The sequence below is a fragment of the Sinohyriopsis cumingii genome, unplaced genomic scaffold, assembly GCF_028554795.1.
Source record: "Sinohyriopsis cumingii isolate HCF-2022 unplaced genomic scaffold, ASM2855479v2 utg003407l, whole genome shotgun sequence".
Lineage (NCBI taxonomy): Eukaryota > Metazoa > Mollusca > Bivalvia > Unionida > Unionidae > Sinohyriopsis > Sinohyriopsis cumingii.
The window spans coordinates 11966-21905 of NW_028316481.1; the positions used below are offsets into that span (position 1 = coordinate 11966).

The 9940-nt window shown below is 34.3% G+C and overlaps 1 long non-coding RNA gene across 1 annotated transcript; it reads left to right on the plus strand.

Annotated features, from left to right (window-relative positions):
• Nucleotides 1-1004: 1004 nt before the first annotated feature.
• LOC149769625 (uncharacterized) lies at nucleotides 1005-6395 on the plus strand. Its single transcript, XR_016419113.1, has 3 exons — nucleotides 1005-1095; nucleotides 3974-4052; nucleotides 6075-6395. It is a non-coding gene; the product is annotated as an uncharacterized LOC149769625 (long non-coding RNA).
• The last annotated feature ends 3545 nt before the right edge of the window (nucleotides 6396-9940 follow it).

Sequence of the window (9940 nt, forward strand, 5' to 3'; positions counted from 1 at the left end):
ATACATCATCGTCAAACACAAAATGGTTATCTAGCGAATACCGTCAATGTTAGGACTAATTCCTTAGTCATACTTTTCAGAGAAGCAAGCCACTATATAGTGTCATATTGAATGAAAACGGATCTGTTGGTCTTGGCATTAAAAGAAGCGGAATTCGTTTCAAATATTATATTTTGCAATTGCGTAATCATCAACGCTTGTGTCATTATCATTGACTGTTATTTCTGTTAATTACATGCTGTCCTGTTAATTAGGTTCGCATCTGTATATTTTGCAATTAATAAATTTTCTAATTTTGTCACAGAGATATACGTTTCTGTAGTATATAGCTTTGACTTGGCCTAGATATTATTTTATAAAGCTGTTGTAATTGCTACAGCAAAACTGTACACAAAACTACATTACATTCACCCGTTTATATTCTTTAGAATTGCTGCTGTTTTAGCACATGATGAAGTAGATGGTTACCTTAGCCTTCGTATTTAGTACTTTTTTATTGCAGTTATATATAGCCTTACTCGAGCTGGTAGACTTACACATTAATTATTTTATCTATGATACATATCTTCCGTTTATGGATATTAAGGTTTCTAATTTGTTACATGTAAGCATTATTGTATAATTCAACGTCAATTCTTTCCGCTAGCAATGTATGTATATTTAAAGAGAGAGGTATATATAGAGCGAGATAAAGGGATAGAGAATTAAAAATATACACCAAACAAAATGTGCTAACCCAAAATTGTATAGGAGATTGCTTGATAATACTAGGCATAATGAGAATTTAATAGAAATGAAACTATCATGCAGAATAGAGATTGTTTTAATTTTAAAATTCGTATCTTATATATACGTGCTTCATTCGCCTTGATGTGTACCTAGTGTCAGCATAATTCATACTGGATTACGGCATGATCATATTGTTTCTAGTCAAATCGTGAGAGCAGCAATTTGTATTCCTCAGCCCGACCAAATGTTCATTATATCTGTAATTTTTATTTTAAAGTGCTACTTTGCCAGATGATTTTCCAGTTTCACCAGATGAACTGTTTAAGGCTTTGGACATTAATACAGATGGAAAAATAAGTTTTGAAGGTAATATATTGATAGCAACATGCTTTTTATGCTGCAACCTCCATTACGTTTCGTTTTGGTGATCGGCAGTGTTTTATATTAGCAAAGTTAACAGCATGCTCTAGTCCGTTTCAGCTTTTACCAACAAGTCAAATTAATCAAATCAAGGCAGTAGACATGCAAAACTGGATTAAGAAAAATGCCTCCATACAAACTGGCAAGACTCTTGACACTAAAGGTATACTATTCCCTCATTAACTCTGCTTATTGGTGTGTCGAGCGTATTTGTATGATAATATATTTTGGTATGGTTTTTAAATTCAGTCTAGAGTCTATATGTTTAGCAAGTTCCGATATAGAATCAAATGCATAATCCGCCATCGCATACTCGTAATAAATGAATATGGAAATATTTGATTGGTAGTCCCTCGACTGTTTCTGACAGTTGTCAAAGAACAAAGTAAAACTTTTTTGTTCTCATGTTGTAAAAAAGGACAAATATCCAGTTGTATTGCAGAGGAACATTTGTCTCGTTATGAACCTTGAATTCAATTGATTTTGCATGGTCCATTGCTAAATAGGTAAAAGTAACTTTTGCTGGGGTTAGAATAGCGTGTTTTATACTTCTTGTTGGTTTCTTTACTTACGATACTTGTATGTATTTATCGAAGCATCGAAGCATCAGCTGACTACTATTCAAGTGGAATTGATTTGTGTTTCAACCTATGGAATCCTATATGTTAACGTTTTGTGCATGATGGTAACGATAACGAGTATACAGGCTTTCAAAACAATATTACTGTGACAAAATAACTGTGCAAGGATATAACATTGTTTCATCCGACTTATTCTTCTTTTTTACAATCTCGCTCGAGAAATAGTCTTTTATTTGTGCTCAGTATTTGTGGATCATTCTGAAATCATTCAAGTAATTCTTCGTTGTGAGTCATCAAAACTGTTGACATGTTTTCATGAAATAGTAAGCTGACATGTTAGCATAATCAATACGAGTATTCTTGTAGACCATCATCTGTTTTTTATAGTAAGTTAAGGTTCCTTTCATAAATTTTAATTTTGTATTCTAGAGAAAGATGTATTTATTGATTTTACTAAACGTTTTGATTTCACCTTATTTTTTGGTACTTTGTGTAATACTATACATTCGCCATCCTAGCCGTAGTATGTGGACATCATGCTAGAAAATATTATGGTATTCTAACAAGCTAAGATACTAACATCTCTGATTGGTCAATTTAGTTGTTTCGCAGTGTGTATGGTATTTATTGAAACACCCAATGATATTGGAATACACATATATATATATATATATATATATATATATATATATATATATATATATATATATATATATATATATATATATATATATATAGCTAAATATCACATGGATCGAAGTGGAACGTATTTTATCGAAAAATGCTGAATATCGAATATCGAAGAAGAGTCTCGCATACTTTTCTTACAAAGAGAAGTACTTAAAAATGTCGATTATATGGAATATGAAAGCTGTTTGTTTTCTTGTCTAGTCCTTATACGTCTCAACTCCGTGTTTGTCATAAAGTTACTAATGCTGTCAGAAAACTATACCCGTAGGCTGCCATATGGATTGCTGTAAATATACATATTTGTGTATTCTGCTCTCATTATCTTTAAGAAAATGTATTGCTCTTATGTTCACATAGAAATTAATTATGTAGATCAATTACCAGTAATTTTATCACACAGTAAGACAGAAACGCAACTTTCTCTAAATTAATTGTCAGATTTGGATCCCTATGTGATCAAATAATTTACGAATGGTGTCCAAATGATTTTTCTAGCTATATTTGTAGATGAGGGCTTCATTGTTGTATGTTTCACAATGATCTGCAACATATGTTTTCATGTTAATTAAACGATTGAATGTTGATCGATAATTTGTCCTGTTAGAATTTATGTTGACAAGGTCTATCTTGAGTTAGAAATACTGACATTTTGTTTCATGTTTTGACTAAAAGGAACTATGAAGTTGCAGATAGACTTAATCTTAAATTAAACATATTGACATGAATTTGCTAACATCCGTTGTAAGATAATGCTCTTTTTGGCATATTTACGTTTCGTATGTTGATAACATCTGATCTTGATATTCAAAATGAATTCCTCTTGGTGAAGCTGTTGACTTTTCTATAGTCCTTACATATGCAGGATGTATTATCTATCTATATTAATGAAAACATAACTTTTAACCTGAATACAATTATAAGAGTGAACTAACTGTATTTTGTGTTACATTTTATTTCATGACTGGTGATTTATACGCATCACGTGTTCAAGAGAAAGATCATTGGCGACAACAATTTTAATTTGAGTTTGAGTGTGAGTTCAAAGCATAGTAAAGCTGCGACAAATTCGTGGTTTCTTGATTTACTTCAGGTTTGTTGATAAACATTAAATCAAGAGACCTGATCTTGGTTACGAAACAGATGGAAAGTACCTATACAAGTGGCCCACAATATTGGCAACGTATTGTATGTTAGTTTTCCATATGGAAACTATATATTCTTATATTGGGCTCAGAATCGCCGAGCGGTATAATCAGCTCGCCTTTACCTATCACTGCTATCTCATTTCTGTGCGTTTCGGTTTGAATCTCTTGCTCAGCCAGTGAGGGTATTTGAGAAACGTATCAGTAGCTACAAGTTGGTTGTTGGTTTTTATTGGCGCTTCTAAAGGGATCATTTTAAACCAGTTATATTGGCCGCTGTAAAATGACGTTAAGCGATGTACAGTGAAATAAACAAGCAGTACGGTTTCTAATTGGAGTGAAGGTATGACTTCAGATATATCTCCACAATGCACGTGAATATGATTGAATCTACCTTTTTGTTTTATTTAGAGGTACGCCTTGGTTACGAAAGGTTGCAAAATGAAACCGTCTAGGATGGTATCGGAGAGGAAAACTCAGAAAACAACGAGTAAGTTTACACAGAATATAAATAACGTATATAAATTATTGTTTTTGTCATCCTTCTACCTCACGGACTGTATTAAAGGCGTAATGTTAATCATCTTTACCGACTATCTATGAACAAATCAGGTTAATCAAAAATAAACACCTGGCTATCTGTGTGTAACAATATGTGATAATATAGTGAGCCCTAAAAATATTCATGTTTAAAGAACATATGATTGATTCTATATTTCCAATACCTGAATTCATTTTAATAATTATAATAATTAAAAACTTTGAAATGAACGTTATGGGATCTTGTACATAGCTTCCCGGGAGTGTATAAAGTGTGTTATGAATAAGTTACACTTATGCTGACTCCGATTTATTCCAAAGTAAAATAACGCCATTTTAATTAACTACTATGATTAATAATAATAATAATAATAATAATAACGAGGAGTTCGTATAGCGCCTAATCTTTATAAGCACTAAGCACTTCACAACATTAGACATCACCTATAAGATAAAAAACATATATAATGATATCATTGCAAAAACAAACACCATGAAATTAGAAAACATAAAAAACAGAAAATATACACTCTAAACTTACATAAGGCCCAATGCAGTATAGCGAAATGTGTTTCACACTAACGATAACTATTCTTGAACTTGTTGAATTATACAAAATTGTCCGATTTCAAACCTCGATTTGTTCAACAAAAATATAATAAATAACAGAAGATACATTGTTATTTGCTCTAGTTCCATTATTTAGTAATACTCTTTTTAACATAAATATGCTATCTGCGGTAGCATACTTTGCCTTTGACGAAGTATCCCGACCTATTAGTGTATCCGTTTCTTTATACTTTGTAGATTCTTTCAAATTAGTTTAATCACTGATCAAATGCATAGAAGCCACCTAAAGATACTATATAACAGACACAAAATACAGAGATACAAACAGAGGAACGAAACTCTTGCAGTTTTAGCGTCGATGCCACGCTATATAATGAATATACTTTGCCAAGGATCACATTTGGCACTTGAAAGGATCGCTTAATCGAAACACTATCCTTTTTGTGTCGAAATATTGATATGATTCTCGCGATTGATGTTTTGTTCAGGTATAACATCATCAAAGTCGTCAATGATAGAACCATCGTCACTAGATGGAAAGAAATCAACCGTTTATGCATTCTCATTCACTAATGTCCGATACTTGTTTTGAACAATTCTCACTACATTACAATACGGTCCTTCAGGCGATCCCAAACGCCTATTTATCAACGGCTTAATTTTGTTCTGACACAGCCGGACCAACAATCAATGCTCGAAGTGAGTTTGCAGACACAAGATTTCGACTTTCAACGGAACTATGCTTGAGAACGAAATCATAACATACAAATTAATTTGTATGGTCCTAACTTTGAGCTCAATCGAAAGTGCTGAGGATATAAATAGCCACAAGAGCAACCATGGAATCGCGGACTCGGCTAAAGAGAACAAAATAAAACTGGGTCCAATCGGTAAAAGTGATAAACTCACTAAGACTGTTAGGAATATCACAACGAAACACAAAGTCCGCTAAAAGTTACCAACAGGTGACTGATAATGTCACAAAATTTATCGGATAAATTCAAAATCTATAGAATAAAAATCAATCAAATTGTTGTTCCAAAGGCTTCCACCACCAGCACACATTTTGCACCAGTCTTTAAAGCACAGTTCAGAAAAATCATTTTAATGAATAAGGCTTGTCGTATGTCTTCGAAACTACGATATATTTCAATGTTAATATACACATCGTCCGTTAAAAATTAGCGACTGACGAACTAACAAATGAATAGCAAGTTATGGATGAAAGAGTTATATGGGCACATGAAGTATTCTAAGAGAGAGAGAGAGAGAGAGATATTCGCATTTGACAAAATTGTTTACGGTACAACTGTGAACATTTTTGATATCACTGCTTTTTTTTATATCGTGAACAGTGGGACCCTACAAGCGACAATAACATAAATTTATATATTTGTTTCAGGTATTATCCAAGATCGATGCGTCATAATAGCCAGACAATAATCCTGATTTACAATGTACATTTTAAATTTATTTCCCACCATATCATTAAGAATAACAAGCACTTCTAATGGATTATTTTGGATCATCTTTCCATAAATGTGTCATAAGTTTATAAAACTGATTCCGTATATATATCGCTTCATGAATGTTTAGCCGAGTTTTCTTACTAAATTTTATTGCATTATCTTTAACAACCTTACTTTGTCACTGTTGAATCAAGATCAACCACATCAGTAGCAGGAAAATGAATTATTACAGTGTCCTGTATTAATTAATACAATTAACGTCATGTAAACAGTTGAATAAAATGTTGACATAATTGCTTGTTTCGAGTGCATCATTCCTATTACATCATAAGAATTAAAATGCTTGTCCTTATGATAAAATGGTCGTCGAGTGTACTACTTGAATTAGAATCCACTAGTTTTCATTAATATACTAATAACTTATGTACACATCATTGAATCGTAAGATACCATTTAGGCACAATGCTCTACCAATATATATATATATATATATATATATATATATATATATATATATATATATATATATATATATATATATATATATATATATATATATATATATATATATATATATATATATATATATATATATATATATATATATATATATATATATATATATATATATATATATATATATATACATCTGTAAGTGTGTGTTTGTGTATCTCTGAAAATATTCAGTTGTATGATGTGTATACAGTTTCTAAACATAAACTGTTGTCTTATATGTTTTTAATCACTTGAAACGGGATATGCAGTCGTTGGAATAGCGGTTTTTACCTTCCCATGCACTAATATAGCATACGGAAGACATATTGATACCATTCTAATATAACTTCCCATTCACCTATTCTCTTTCTATGGTATTTTAATACATATGGTCTTTCGAAACTGAAATAACTATTTTAAATAACCATGTTTGTTCGCCAGGCGAGTAAATAAACATCCTTTAAGGATTGATCTGATCCCCATTTACAATCATTGAGATATTTATAAATCATTTATGATATTAAAATTGATATTGTCTATATTTTAAACCAATAATAATGCCATATATTTAGAGTATTCCTGTTTAAACGATAATGTATCGTAAAAGGAAGACATCGCACAAAGACAGACGGAAGTAGTGAATAGGGCCACCCTAGCGTCAATGGACTTACCATGCAAAAACGGTCCATGCACTCTGGCGTCAAAGGGAATTTAACATGGGGAATTTTAACATGGATGGAACTGTAGAGCGTCAAGGGGAATTGAACATGGAAATTGAACAGGACCGGTGCTTTAGCGTCAATGGCACTTTAACGTTAAAATATGGGGTTTGCACTTTGGCGTCAATGGGAATTGAACATGGAAATGTCTCCTGGGGATCAATGGGAATTAAACATTGGTGACGTCATAGGTTTATAGGGTCAAAACCTCTTATAGGATGAAATGTATTTGTAGGGACACAGGGTTGATAGGGACAAACATAGACATACAGAAACAAACAAATTTACATCCAAACACAAAGAAAAGAGGACAGAAATATTCTAAAGAATGACTCACAGATAGAATAGAGACACTAAAAAGAAAAGTCTGTTTTATGGGTTCAAAACATTTATTCAAGTATATACATGGGCAATCTGGCCTATACTTTGGTCTAAGCACTATCCATTTAATACATAAACATTTGGACATAAAACAAACCTATTTACGAGTTGTTTAGTTATTGACTCTAGTAATCTAATGTTTAAAATTAACGTTCACTCCTTTCTAAAATCACTTCATATGCAACAAATTTACATTAAATGTTCGTTTATAAGAGAAAGCTAAAATAAAACAAGTAACAAACACTCAAATAAGAGAAAGTTCATGTTTGTCTCTCTATCCGTCACACACGTTGTTTAAAATCTGGTCAGCTACCACTTGTGTCCCAGCATAGATGTTTCCCATCACGTACTCCCTTTCAGTCGTAAATCTGCTGTTACGTCCATCGTGCTAGGTACACTTATCGGTAAGCAGATCAAGAGCAGTCATCGTCTTCTTCCCATGGAGGTACAACATATGCCATATGAATAGTCACTTTTCCATTGGTGATGTCAAATTTTTCTCTCATCGACTGCACGTCTTCAATAGCCCTCAGAAGTTTGGAAGAAGTTATTTCTGCAGGTGTGCTAAATTCGAGACATACAGGCGAGTTCAAACTGTCGTGATACATAGATAGGCTCAAATGACCTCGATCTTTGACTTGGCAATGACATTTGAGTTCCTCTAACAGTGAGTCAAGTAGATCCGTAACGAAACCTGATACTTCCTCGGCTGGAACGTCAGACGCAAAGTCTTTAAATTTCACGTGTAGGTGTAAGTTGTCGTTCTAAATTCTCTCGAGGTCGCTGTCTGAGTCATTTAGATGCTAAAATACTCCTTTAGGTCTATTGAATCCTTTCCCTTCTTCAATGCACTTTGCCGTGACGGTATGGTGGTGAAAGAGGTCAATGATGTTTGTTCCTTCTCTTTTTTCTTCTGCGTAGAGTTATTCATCTTTCTCGTCGCTTGTCCTCGTAATGAAGTGTCGTTCTTGGAAGTTGTCCCTTTTTATATGCTGACCAATATCGATGTGACCGTACGGCAACGTAAAGTGATTGGGAAGTCTCACTCGCTTCTGGTACACGATTTGATAGACTTTTTCCAGGGATCGACTGACGATTTGGTGAGTGGGTAAACGTACAGTCTTGTTGGGTTGCTGAGTGGTCACTTTAAAGTTTCCATCCTCTCCAGATTGCAAGGCTTCTTTCAATACCCCAAAGTTGACCACTCGACTAGTACGATAATTCAGAGTCAGTCCTTTCACTTTGCACTCCGTGTGCACTTCTCCTTGTTTATCCCGGTATTGGTAGCCGTAATTTTTAGGACCGCCACTCGCAAAACTTAGAATCTTGTTGTCGGGGTGTTCGTCTGTCCAGGCTCCTAAACGGTCTCCTTCGATGTTAGGGTGTTGCTGACCCGGTCGATCGATGTAGATGCAACTGTCCGTGTCAAAGTACAGGACACGATCCCCTAACAGTTCTAAAGCTTCGTACAATTTTAAGCGAGCATGGGCTGTCACGTAAGCCGCAATGATGACATTTCCAAAAGGGTCGGCTTGTACAAAGTTCAGATCTTCTTCGTAATTGACTAAGATCAAATCCTCGCGAACGACGTCCACGTGTTTCATGAATTTGGTTTTGTCGTGAATCATCTGGAAGTAGCGGGAAGGTTCTGTCAAATACTCCGTCTTGGGTAAACACGACCCTTGTGCCATTTTACCCCACAAGCAATTTAACATCACTTTGGCATATGATCGCCTGCCTTCGTTCTTCTCGATGTGGTCTAAAGAGATGCCTTCTTGTGCCCAGTATTTCTCTTTGAATGTCTTTTGGTCTTCGGGAGTGTGACACCAGGAAGGATAGCCACTGGCTTCTTGCTTCAGTTTCAAAAAGGCATCCACGTAGTCTGCGAAAATGCCTTTCTGAGTGGGGTCACCCTTGTGGTATTGTTCTGTCTTGGGAAAGTGGTAAATTTCATACACTTCTAACAGTTGATATCCCATGTCCAGACGTTTGAACAATTCTACGCTGACCCAGGTTCCCGTCAAGGTGCGTTCTTCCTGGGTGTGCTGACAAGGTTGATCTTGGTTGCACGTTTCAGCACAAGTATGGCACAAAGGAAACATCAGTTTGCCTTGACAATGGTGAGATAACACGGGATGGTACAAGTCCGTGGGAGGCAAAATTTTGCACTTGATCAAGCCTTCGTATTGTCGAATGTCTTTCAG